Raw genomic sequence first — 13,211 nt, forward strand, 5'->3', positions numbered from 1 at the left:
AGAATTTGATTCTAACCTGAAGCCCAGACAGAAAAAGTGGTCAAAACACTGTATTTTAAGCCCAAATCAGTGAAGAATGTGTTTGGCTACAAGTATCAGAAATCTGACTCAGGAGAAGTTGATTGTTTATCTTACCTAATAGTAAGTGTGGAATTGGATTATTATAGCCGTAGCACAGGGGCACAAGGTTGTCAGGATGCTGGGTCAGCATGGTTTCCCTTGACCAGCCCATCATGCTTGGAAGACAGCTGCAGCCACTGCAAGCTACATGCCTGCACAAAGGAATGGTTAGAGAAGAAAAGGCTTTCCCCTCAGGAGGACCTGGGCTTTTATTTGAAATCAAAATCATTTCCAGAAACCTCCAAAAGAGGTCTCCTGTTCTCTTACTAGCCATAAAATTCCCACGGATGTCCTTAGATGCATGGGAAACTGTAAAGAGGGGAGTATCTTTTTTTTCTTTTTGATACTCAAGAGAGTATCAACCATAGCTCCTATCAATCATAGCTCACCCCCTCCCCTCCCTATCCTCATCTGAACAGAATCAGGGTTCCGTTAGCAGGAAAGAAGTGGTCACACAGCTGTCATGGGCAAAACAAGAAACAAAACCAAATTTATAAAACAAATACAAGTTAGTTGTCAGAGTGAAGTGACATGTACCCAAGAGTTCTGAAGGAACTCAAGAATAAAATTGGCCAAATTACATAACTGACTCCTATAAATGGTCACCAATTCTGAACACTGGTTTATTGAAGTGCATCCCCTGTTCATGAGAACCCCAAAGTGAACCTGGAGAAATGGCTGATAGAAATGACAATAAGTAGATATGAGCCACTGTAAGCCAAATGGTTTCAGTAGCCCTTGTAAGAGCAGGTTATCATCATGATTGTTTATCACCATTATGATTAGAGTAAGCTAAAACTGAGTTAACGGGAATGGGTGAATTAGGATATAAAGGGGTGTGAGTTTGAACAGAGCAAATCTGAGAGGCTGGCGGAGAGCATGGTTGTTACTATAAGAAGATGGGAAAGAGAAATTCAATACGGAAGTTTGACAATACCATGGGGTGTATTAATTATGCAAGACCCAACTGCAAGGAGGGTACCAAGCTGGTAGGCAATACCCTGGGGCAGAACTGAGGAGTACACCTCATGAGACCAGATGCATTCTGGAGAGGCAGGAAGAAAACAGCATCAATAAAACACTAAGATCATCAATAAAATAAATCATCAATAAAATACTGGGAAGCATTTTTTAGAGATACTAGTGCAAGATTCCTGGATTTTATATGAAAGGATCTCCCCACTTCTCAGCACCATTCCATTTAAACACCAAATGTAGCTACTATTAGTTATGGTAACTATGAATAGTGTACAGGAATCCATGTAGAGGTGTGGGGGTACATGTATGTAAAGACTGAACATCTGGGATGACTGGTAAGGCTCTTTAAAATCATAATTCCACATCCATTGGTGATTTGCCTAAGCTCTAATATTTATAAAAACATTTATAAATGATAATATTCGTTTTTAATGAAAAGCTATAAAATCTGAACATTCCCTCTTAAGAATAAGACACATGGTTCAAACAAGGGAAAATTCATGTCTTCCTCCTGAGAATTCTTTGAGAAGGAAGGTAGAAATGTAAATAAAAGGTGACAGAATTTCTTAGCCACTAATTAATGATTCCCCCTTTCAATGTTTTTAAAATCAGTTTAATGAATTATTTTGGGGCTGAAGAGAAAGGACAGGGTTGTGGGTTCATATATGAAAAGTTGGTTTAAGGGAAAAGAATATTAAAAACTGTCTTTTTGCACAGAGAAGCATAAAATGAAGGGTGTGGTTTCTCAGAGATGAGACCAGGTCTGTGCTGTTCAGCAATTTTATAAAAGATGTTGAGAAAAGACAGGGATGCCTTGCAGATGACATCAAACTGATGTGAAGAGAGAAGTTCCAAGTGATTGAAAAATGATGCAGAGAAATCCTTACAAGTCTATCTACAATGTAATACTTTTCAATATAAGTAATCCAAACTTCCCAAGTAGAATGAAATACTGAGTATAAGTTAAAGGAAGGATGGTTTCCCAAGAATCCCAGGTCAGTACACTGCTAAAAACTAAGGTCAGTAAAATGTTGATCACCATCAACATACATATTGGAAATGAGGGAGAATGGCTTAACTTTTATATAAACTCTGACATTTCCGTTTTTAAAAATTTATGTTCAATTCTGTCTTTAGGAAGTATATTATAGAACTGGATTTCCAGGTAAGAAGAGGCAAAATGGTTTCCAAAATATGGAGCTGTGTATGAAGATAGAGTTTCAAAAAGCTTGGTAGTTTCATTCTGTAAAACAGGGATTCCTTGCCCTTTTTGAGCCATGGACTCCTTTGGTAGTCTACTGTTCTTATGGATGCCTTCTCAGGATAAGTTTTTAAATATATACTCTAAACATATTACTAAGGAAACTAATTATGATGTTATCCTAGTTATCAAAATATTTAAAAACAGATTATTGATATAGAGATATATGTGCTTCTTTATTAGGACAAAGTAATCAGGGCTGATAGAAGTAATAATAAATTTATGACTTCAAAGTGGTGATAAGCATAAATAGTACTTCAATATATCTTCAATCTAACATGATATAAAAGTATCTGTGGTATCTAGTGGAGGTATTTGTAATGGAAAACACCAAATTTCAATTAGATCTTAAGGAGAATAAAGATGTAATTTTTTTCATCCAAATTCATAAACCACCCACATTTCTTCCACGAATCTTTTGGAGGTTTCAAAACCTCAGGCTAATACTCCTGCCATAACAGCAAGGGCTGAGAATGACTACCATGTATGCTTATTATGTAAAAAGTAATGCAGATAAAACAAATCCATGCCACACGTCCATGAACATGAAGATAGGTGGGGGAAAGAGTATAAGAAACATGAGTGAATAGGATCAAAAAAGGACAATTTTACAACAAGCTTTATAAAGATGTGTGCCTCTTTATTTTCACAGGAGGTACTAACTGGAAATATGAAAAGATTCAAAAAGGTACACTCCTACCTGCAAATTGGTGCAACCACTACAGAAAACAGTATGGAGATTCCTCAGAAAACTTGGAATGGAACCACCATTTGACCCAGCTATCCCACTCCTCAGTTTATACCCAAAGAACTTAAAATCAGCATACTGCTGTGATGCAGGTGTATCAATATTTATAGCAGCTCAACTCACAATAGCTAAACTATGGAACCAATCTAGGTGTCCTTAAACAGATGAATGGATTTTTAAAATGTGGTATGTATATACAATGGAATATTACTCAGTCTTAAATAAGAATGAAATTATGGCATTTGCTGGTAAATGGATGGAGCTGGAGAATGTCATGCTAAGCAAAGTAAGCTAATCCCCAAAAACAAAAGCTGAATGTTTTCTCTGATATGTGGATGCCAATTCACAATGTGGGGAGGCTAGGGAAGAAAAGAGTTACTTTAGATTAGGTAAAGGGGAATGAAGAGAGGGAAGGGGATTTGGGGTAAGAAGGATAGTAGAATGAATCAGATTATTACCCCATGTACGTATATAACTATATGACTGGTGGTATTCTATATCATGTGTAACCAGTAGAATGAGATATTATACTCCATTACATTTGATGTATCAAAGTGCATTCTATTGTCATGTATAACTAATTAAAGCAAATTTAAAAAAATTTTTTAAAGACATGGACAAATTTTTCAATTTTTGGTGTGAAAAGACTCCTAAGACATGGGAGCTGGAGACAACTGAACCTTTAAAGGTGACATTAAGGAAGATAATAGAACCTTCATTTGAGGATGTCATTTATAGCAGAAGACAAAATTGGAGACAATGGGTCTGAAGAAATATTGCAGTATTTCTCTCCGCTAAAAGTCCACTCTTGTTCTGAATTGTTTCTAATCTTCTCACAATTAAATTACAGTGTCATCCATGATGATTGTGTAAGTGCAGTCCTTCACAGACCTCAGCTTCAGGTACTGAGCACTAACTTATCCTCCAGGTGTTTATTTTATAGACCACAAAATGCCATATTTGCAGTGAGATAGGCAAAGAGTGATTGTAGGACCCAGAGAAGAAGTTGAAAGGAGAGAAGGCATGTGGTCCTACTAGCAAGCTTAGCAAGATTCAAGACTCCAAGTTCTGACAAACAGAAAAGATCCACAGGGAAGGGGATCTGAAGGCACAGGAGGGTCAGCACCTCGGACAGCTCAGTCGCGGGTGGAATCCAGTTCTGAAAAGAACTTAAACTTGGGCAGAATGTCCACCTACATGTCCCCATGTTCTATCTATCCATCACATACCCACCCCACATCACTCAAAAATTAAAAGACTTTGATGTTGTTATTAGAGCGTCTTCCCCACTTTAAGAAAATCAGTGATCCCCATCTGTTCTCTCATGTCAGACACCCGTGCTGAAGGGCTGGTTTGGAGTGTCAGGGGTCCCCATGCTTCTCTAAGGCTCCAGGGTAGGGAAGGGAGCCTGTCTGGCCACAGTTCTATTTTCCTCCGCAGATTTTCCATCTCTTTGACTCCTTTTATTTCCTGAGTTAGTCACCAGGTCTGAACAGCAGCCAAAGCTCTGACAATATTAGCAAGAACATTTGATTCCTTTCAATAAAGTTGGAGACAGCCCTCAACAATGATCAGTATTCAGCCTGGATCTCCCTCTGCCTTCCCAAGGGACAGTCTTCCTCCCTTCCACCCCTTTCATCACAGTGCAAAGAACCTGGCTGGAGAAACTGTTACTTCAGTCTGACTGCCTTTACTGGTTTTGTTTTCCCCGTTAACATGAATAATTTTGTTTCTTCTAAGCAAAACAAAGAAAAAATAATAAAAACTGAAAGGGGAAAATTTTTAATCCTAAATAGAAAGTATCTAGAATCCTTTAAGTCTGTAAAGATATTCAAAACCAGTTCACAGAAGGTGTGGAGAGGGCAGAAGACCTGGAGTCCCAAGGAGATGAAAGGAGAGAAAGAGCAATGTCTCCGGAGGAGGTGATATAAGTGGCAATAGCTCAGGAATAAAGGACATAGAAATGGAACTGAATGAGGCACACAAATAAAGACCCATAAAAACCACCAAAGAGAAACCAGGAGAAATGACAGGCTGCTACAGTAAGTTCCCGAAGCTTAAAAAGATTTGAGTTTTGAGGTTAATAGTGGTGGGATATAAGTGAATCAGTAGGAAGGGGATATCAAAGAATACAAAAACTGTTCCCAAAAGAAAATCACTTAACTCTCAGGACTCACCTGCTTGTGCACACACTCAAATCCCTCAGCTTCTTATCTTCCTTAACCACGGGATTAATAGTTGCTTCATTATTTTGTTAAAACTTCATGCCATGCCAATTGTTGGCATGATGTTCTAGAGTTGTAGTGTAGGTAGAAGAGAGCTTACTGTGCATGGCCTGTCCACCACAGCCCAGAGACACTACTACTGAATATAGCTCATTTCCCAACACCATAAGTTCTTTAACAATTTTTAGGGATAGCTCATTCTTTAAAAAGCAAAACAAAACAAAAGTATTTAAAATGCCATATTAAATTCAAAGCAAAATATTTATTAGAACTCAAATTGTATATATTGCTGCTGCCTCCAAGAGACTTTAGAAGCACAGACCATGAGTTATAGAGCAAGAGTCAGGGGAAAGAGAATATCATCTCATTAAAGCCACCTGTAAGGATTTTAGATAGTTCTCAGCTTTGATTTGCTCATAATTCAATGCTTAATTTCATTCTCTCATTTTATCTTCTGTGAGGTAGGAAGAATAGGTTTATTCTTGTTTGGCTAATGAGGAAACTAAGACTATAAGAGTTAATGAGACTTCCTTCAGGTCAAATGGCTATTAAGAGGCAAAGCAGCACATTCTGGCATGAAGTCCAATGACCATTATATATACTTTGCTGACTGTCCATCAATGTAACTAAAACAAACTTCATATCTTCCACTTTTTTCTTGTTTTAATTAACTCAATTAATTACTATTAAGTGCTAGTTGCTGAAGAAAAAAGTTTAAAAAGATAGGGTCAGTCTCTTAAAGGAGGTTATAGAAAAAGAAGAAATCACAGAAGAGACCAAGAAAATGCAGAATCATCCTAGTGGGCTCACCCTTGAAGTATGCATAGAAGTCTAAAGTCATAAGAGGCAGCAGTAAGAGCTGTTTTTAGTATCATGTGCAGCTACTAAATAACATAGATAGCTTTTTGAGGATAACCTACCCTCAAAGAAAGTTACAGTCTTTAGGCAGATGAGTAGGAGAGGGATTGTTCTTGTCACAGGGAACAAGAAATATATGACAAAATGTTTGAGAAACATTGGTTAAGACGGAGAAACTGTCAATGGTTCCATCTTTTCAAGAATAAAATGTAAGATGGTGGAGGGAGAAGGTGCCAGTTCAAAAAGGTTTTGCACGGCATGAGCAGATCTTTTGATATAAGCGTTTTTGCTGAGGGGATCCATGGAAGAATGTTCCCAAGGGAGTGTCATGACCAAGTCTGCAGGGTTGGGGCCATTCTGGCAGCAGCAGGGACTCAGCCAATAGCTTAGCAGAGAAGGAGGGATTGAGGTGGGGAGAGCAGCAAGAAGCTTGCACTGTAGTCATAGCAACAGATGAAGAGGACTGAACTGAGGGGGTGGAGGGAGGATTCCATTGAAGAGGCATTTAAAAGCAAAATCCACAGGACTTGTTGTGTGAATGTAAGAGTGAGGGAGAAAAGTCACCTGAAACAATGCTAAATAATTTGAAAACTGGGAATGCCTCCAAAACAGAGGTGCATGATGTTCACCTTTGCTTCTCTCTTTTCTCAAGCCTGACACATTTGGGGGTGCTGGACAGAATTCTGGGAGATCATGTTCCTTCTCAAGGTCCTTTCTCATTTTCATTGGCAACAGCACATGGAAGGTGGAACACATCCCTGATTGTTTCTCATCCGGAGGACTAGTTCAGGTGCATGAAGTTAGGAGGTGCCCACAAGGTCTATGAAATTTTGAAAATTTCTCGGTTTTCAAAAAATTATGTGAGAAGGAAAAGTAAAGCAGACAGGAGCAGACTGGTTGCAGAAGTGAAATGGTGAATGAAGTCTGTCTCTGGGCTGATTCTTTGCAAAAATGGCCACACATATTGTACTTCCTCCTCCTATCAAGGGTGTAGAGTCGATTTCTCCACCCCTTCAATCTTGGCTGACCATGGGACTTGCTTTCAGCAATGGAATGCAGCAAAAGTGGCCTTGACCTTGCACACTTTTGCAATGCACGCTGCAGCTCTTCCTTGGACTCCCGCCCTGCAGCCAGTAACCGAGGCTGGGCCAGCCTGCTGGAGAACTGGAGGCCATGCGAGCAGAGAGCAGTCATTCCAGCTGAGGCCATTCTGGACCAGCCAGCATTCAGCCAACCTCAGCTGACTGCAAATGCTTGAGCGAGCTCCTGGAAATAAAAAATGCCCAGCTGAGCCCAGCCTTCAGTGTCAGCTTAGACACTGTGAAATAAATAAAAAATTGTTACTTGAAAAGGCACTAGAGTTTGGGGGTTATCTGTAGCCAAAGCTAAGAATAAACGCTCTTTGTTAAAGGAACATACAAAATACACTTCTGTGGCTCTACTTTTTCTTTTCTCTTTTGGGGGGTGGGCGTGGGGTGGGGGAAGGGCTTGAATCCAGGGCCTCGCACATTCTAAGCATGTGCTCTACCTCGGAGCAACGCCACCAGCGCCTGCTTTGAAGGGAATCAGTGCTACGGGAGTCAAGTTCCAGAGATGGAATCCTGGTTGTCACATAGCTAACATCACTTCCTGCTGCATACTGCTCCATGTCCCTCCAAAGAGTTATTAGATTGGCTCAGAAGGATGCCACAGAGTAAGCAGGTCATTTGTGGCATGGGGAGCCAAGAGTGGTTTCACCACTGCTAAAGGATAAGGGAAATTCTTTGTAGGATGCACAAGACCTTCATAGTTTTTAAGAGTCCAGGGGCTGCTTGTCACTAAATGTTGTTATATTGAATGTTGGCACTCAAGCATTCTAAAACCTTCAAGGAAGAATTAGAAAGTGTGTCTGTAGGAAAAATAAAACAAAAATCCAAGTTCAGGGTATATATGAACATTGTACATACTATTTACTACTACTACTACTAATAATAATAATAATAATATTTTACATACTATTCTGTTTGTCTGGAGTAGTTCTTAAATTAAAATTAAAATTTTTAACCTGGTAAAAATACATTACATTTTCTTTCTGTAATAACATTACTTCAACTTCTCCCTTATTCTGTCCCAAGGGGATTCTATGTTAATGTTATTTTTTCTGCTCACCACTATGTTAGGAGATACAGATCACCAACACCATATTTAATATATTCCTCTTACAATATTTCATTTATTTATTCATTCATTAAACAATTTTACTAAGCATCTTTTACAGACCAGGTGTTGCTGTAGACGATAAGGATACAGCAATGAACAAAACCATATCCCTCTTTTCAGAGCTTATATTTTAGCAGAAGAGAATGAAATATAAATAAAAATGTAACAACATTAGAGTGGTATGTGCCATAAAGTAAAAGAAAGCCTGGGTCAGGCAGTAAGAAGGCACTGAGCAGCTACTTCTGCATGGGAAGGCAGAGGGGGACAGTCTGAGATGACGCTGAGTGAGGGGCCACTGGGGTAGAGGTCTGCAGTGCTACCTCTGATCTCCTTGCCGATGTGTTTTTCCCCACTGAGGCATCTTGGAAGTAGAGACCTTGTCTTCTTCATCTCTGCATCTTCGAGCCCAGTCCAGTGCCAGGCATACAGGAAGTACAACCTTACTGCATGAACAGGTGCATGGGTGGGTGGATGGACAAACAGATGGAGTTCCCAAGATTCCCTAGTATTAGGAAGGCAGTCGACATTGAAGGGGCTACCATCCCTGTGAGCCCTGCCCTCTCTGTGCTCTTTAATAACACATCTGCCCCAGGCCCTTGTCCTGCTCAATCTTTCCTTTGTTCTAGAGCAATGATTACCTTCTGCCATCCCAATGATTTCATTGATCACTCATCTGTCTTCATCGCCAGAATGGAAGCTTCCAGAAGACAGGGCCCTTTTTCTGTTTTGCTCATGGTTGTAATCCAAATACGTTGTGCAGTGCCCAGCACACATCAAGAGCTCAAAACATAGGTGTTCAGCGTCAGAACGTGACCCCGTCCATCTCTTTTTTTTTTTTCCTGAATCTTGATCTGAAGCCTGTCTGGGTTCCTTTGCTGTTTAAACTCTCCTGCAAAGTGTCTGCTTTTAGGATGACCCATCAGTCATTTTTTTTCCTACCAGAAGGTTGGAGGTTACTCCTATGAGTAATTGACATTTAAAAGCACATAGCACTTTTTTTTTTTTTTTTTGGTCATCTAAAAAGTTAAGCAAGCTCAATACATACAGAGAAAAAATGTACATCAGAGTACTTTAAAAATACACAGCAGTTCTGGTTTATAAACATTAAGTTGTTTGTTTATAAACCAATAATAATATCAATTAACTATTAGATAAAGTGTAGAGGAAATGCTTGATGGAAAAACTGCCAAATATATTCAAACTATTATTTGTTGACTTTTTTCCTTTGCTCTGTATCAGTCACTGTGGGCACATTGCCTGGTGCTGTCAATCAGCGATACCCTGCCACCAGGACCCTGTCATGAACCCTGCCTGTCACTCTCAACAGGACTCTGACAGCTTCCCGAGTGTCAGCACTGCCCACTAATGCTCTGATGTCTTTGTAACCTAGTTAAGGTATCATTAGCTTAACTAGGCTGAAGATATTCTTTTTCAGACAAAATCAGCCTTCCACCCAGGGTAATATGCATTAACTGAAATTGCTCCTTTTCTTTACTGGTCCATTTCAAGCTCAAATTCTGATTTCTTTGTAACCTAGTTAAGGTTTCATTAGCTTAACCAGGCTGGAGATATTCTTGTCAGTGAAAATTTGCTTTCTGCTTGAAATTATACACACCCTTTTGGAAATGGCTGCATTTTTTTCACAGTCTAAATTAGATCAACTCCTTTCAGACCGCTCTCTCGTCCATTACGATTTGCCAAGATGGCCCAGTGATGGCCTCTTTCCTCTAGACAGCTGTCTTTCTTCTACCACTTGACTCCCCTGTCAGAATACCACTTTCTCACACCTTTCTCTTCCCACCACACACCCGTCCTCAGAAAAGCCCAGCAGCTTTGGACCATGTGCATGCTGGCCATCAGAACTGAAGTTAAATGTAACATATTACAGAACTTCTTCAGCAAGGAAGTCAGAAAACCATCACAAAATTTGAAATTCATTCATTGATTTTGTGATCTTATTGCTTAGTGAAACAAAACAACTACAAAACTTAGAAGCAAATAAGCAAAAATCAATTTAAAAAACCAGTATGGCAAAAGTCAAGATTTTAGGTAAGACAAAAACAAAAGAAGATAAAATAAAATGATTTCACTAATAAAAAATTTCACTAGGTAGCAACAGCATATTTAACATTGTTGCTAAATGTGGTTAGATCTGTTCAAATTCTTCCCCTGCCATCTACAGAATATTGTTTTTAAAGGTTCTGTAGTCATAGATGCAGACCTTTGGAAATTAAATTTTGAAAGGTTTTATGACAGAGGCTGTTTGTGCAATCATCTTTCCTAGGTAACTAAGGAGACAAAGCAAGATTGTCACAGCAGTTTGTCCTGGGGTTGTGTTCATTACGTATGCTTTCCACCAGAGTGGATTCCAGGATTGGCAGGGGTGGTAGAGGAGGAGGAGGAAGACAGGAAGGGGTGAGGGGACAAGGACGGGAAAGGGAGAGAGAAAGGAAGAAGGCAAAGGAGAGGATGAGGTGTGGAGAGTAAGAGAGCATAACCACAGGTAGACCTAGTGCTTGTGCAGAGATTCCACGCAGAGAGCAGAAAGGGAACAGAAGGTGAACCATGAACTTGCTGGCCTGGAGGCACCCCCAACTACCATGGCTCTCAGCTATGAGTATCTTACTGCACTGAGAATCATACTGGCGCTTAAAGACAAGTACTTTTGTACCATGTGGCTATTATGGTTGGAATATGCTTTGTTCCCTCTAAAACTCATGTTGAAATTTAATCCCCAGTGTGGGATATTAAGAGGACAGACCTTGAAGAGATGATCAGGGCTTTGCCCTCATGAATGGGTTAATCCATTCATGTGATTAATGGATTATCTGGAGGGTGGTTCTGCCACCAGAGCCAGATTGGCATGGTCTCTCCCACTCCCTGTGTCTTACCAAGCAATGCCTTGGGCTGCCTAGAGACTCTGCCAGCAAGAAGGCCATCACCAGGTGCCGCCCCTCAACCTTGGGTCAGATCCATGAGCCAAGATAAACCTCTTTTCTTTATAACTTACCAAGTCTTTGTAAGTGATTACATAGACTATGATATTAGCAACAGAAAATGGACCAAGCCACTGGCTTCTAAATACAAGCCACTTGTATCATCTCTCTTCCCACACTGAAGGAAAACCAGCTCTATTGGGAGTCCTGAGAGACTGTAGGTTGGTCTCTAATGTGGCACAGCCCAGAGGTACTTCCAAGGGAGTAGTTTCCATCTTACATGTGGATTTTCATCCCACATCCTAACTTCAGAATCTATACTCAATCTCATGACCCTACTCCACACTACATCTGTATTTCATGGAAACCCTAGATTCTCTATGGGTAAAAAACACCCCTTATTTCTTTGAGTCATTTATTTTGTAATAGAAATTTACTTTCTAATGGTAAAGAAATATAATTATATTAGTGTGTGACTATGCGTGCACACTGTTAATAAATGCTAATCTGTGTGATTTTTCTTTTTTCTTCTTCCATGTGGAAGAGAAACACAGGGGACTCCAAAGAATGAGATGAGTGTGTGTGTGCACAGGGATGTGTGTAGCATCCCACTAGCCTATAAGTGGGATGGCTGAGTGAGGGACACACGATTCCTATTCATCGTGTACTAATACACCTAACACAAAGCTTGCCAAGAGTCAAGTCTGGGAGGTGGGTAATGTCCCAAGATGCACTGATTTTCCAGGTAACATTTTAGATAAATTAGGAAAGAAGGCACTCTGGTAATAATAGTAGGGTCGAAAAATATTTTCCAAGAATTATTGAAAGTGGTCTCAAATTATACCTAGGTCTTCATTTTATTTGTTATTTTCTCTTTCTTCTTCAGTATCTCCCTAATTTTCTACAGCATTATTTACTCTTCTCTACATTTATCTCTTTTTCTGAGGAGTTTTTATTATTACAAAGTAAATAAATGAATAGAATTTTCATAGGTAAGATCTGTATTACCTACTACAAAATGAAGCATTTCTTGTTTTTGACTACCTGATGACAGCATACCTAAATTGCAGGTCTTTTTTGGTTAACAATTTCTTAAAGTTTAAAGGTTAAAAATGTCAGCCTAATCTTAAAGATGGTGGATAACATAAAGTAAATCAGTAAAGACATTTTAAATGAATATTTATAATTTAAGGTAATAATCAAACTACCCATTCTACCTTTTTTCTTTATGAGATAAATATTAATTTCCTGGCAACATCAGATCTTCTTTTGCATTTTCTATAAAACACCAACCATCTGTGCCAAACTCATTACTTAGTGAGAATAATGACAAAATCACCTAATACTTGAATATAAAAGGGATAGCATGACCCTAATAAACATCCCATAGCTTACTCTGTGACAACTTTGTCATTCACTACAACAGTGTCACCTTCACTGTGGCATGGTGAGGAAAGAGAACAAGTATTCTAATAATGAGGACAGAAGATGAAATCAAGGTAGAAGCAGACATCCTACTTTCCTAGAATCTCTCTGAAAAATCTTTATTACCAATTTCAGATTGTTAAGTATAAAGGTTTTATTACTGAATTATTAACTCCCTCTCTAACTTTCTGGGTAAATTTGGGAGATTTTGATAAATAACTTCTTATTAGTTTAGGTACTATTGATAGTGATCTTGTTCCAATTTGACCAGTGTTAGTTTTTAAAACATGACAGTCTTCTATCTATAAATGGAAAAGTCGTTGGTGGTGGTGGGATTCCTAAGCAAAGCAGTAATATAAAGGAGAATGTATTTGTCACTTTTTACTTACTTTAGGACATAATTTCTTTCCAAGCTCTTTTTCATGACACATTTGTATGCAATGACTAGCTTTAATCTCTTC

The 13,211-nt window shown here is 39.1% G+C and overlaps 1 protein-coding gene across 2 annotated transcripts in view; it reads right to left on the bottom strand.

Moving 5' to 3' along the window:
- The window catches only part of TMEM178B (transmembrane protein 178B), a 340,063-nt gene that overhangs the window by 102,203 nt on the left and 224,649 nt on the right, over positions 1-13,211 (bottom strand). The window lies entirely within an intron of this gene.

The sequence above is a fragment of the Sciurus vulgaris genome, assembly GCF_902686455.1.
Source record: "Sciurus vulgaris genome assembly, chromosome: 8".
Classification (NCBI taxonomy): domain Eukaryota; kingdom Metazoa; phylum Chordata; class Mammalia; order Rodentia; family Sciuridae; genus Sciurus; species Sciurus vulgaris.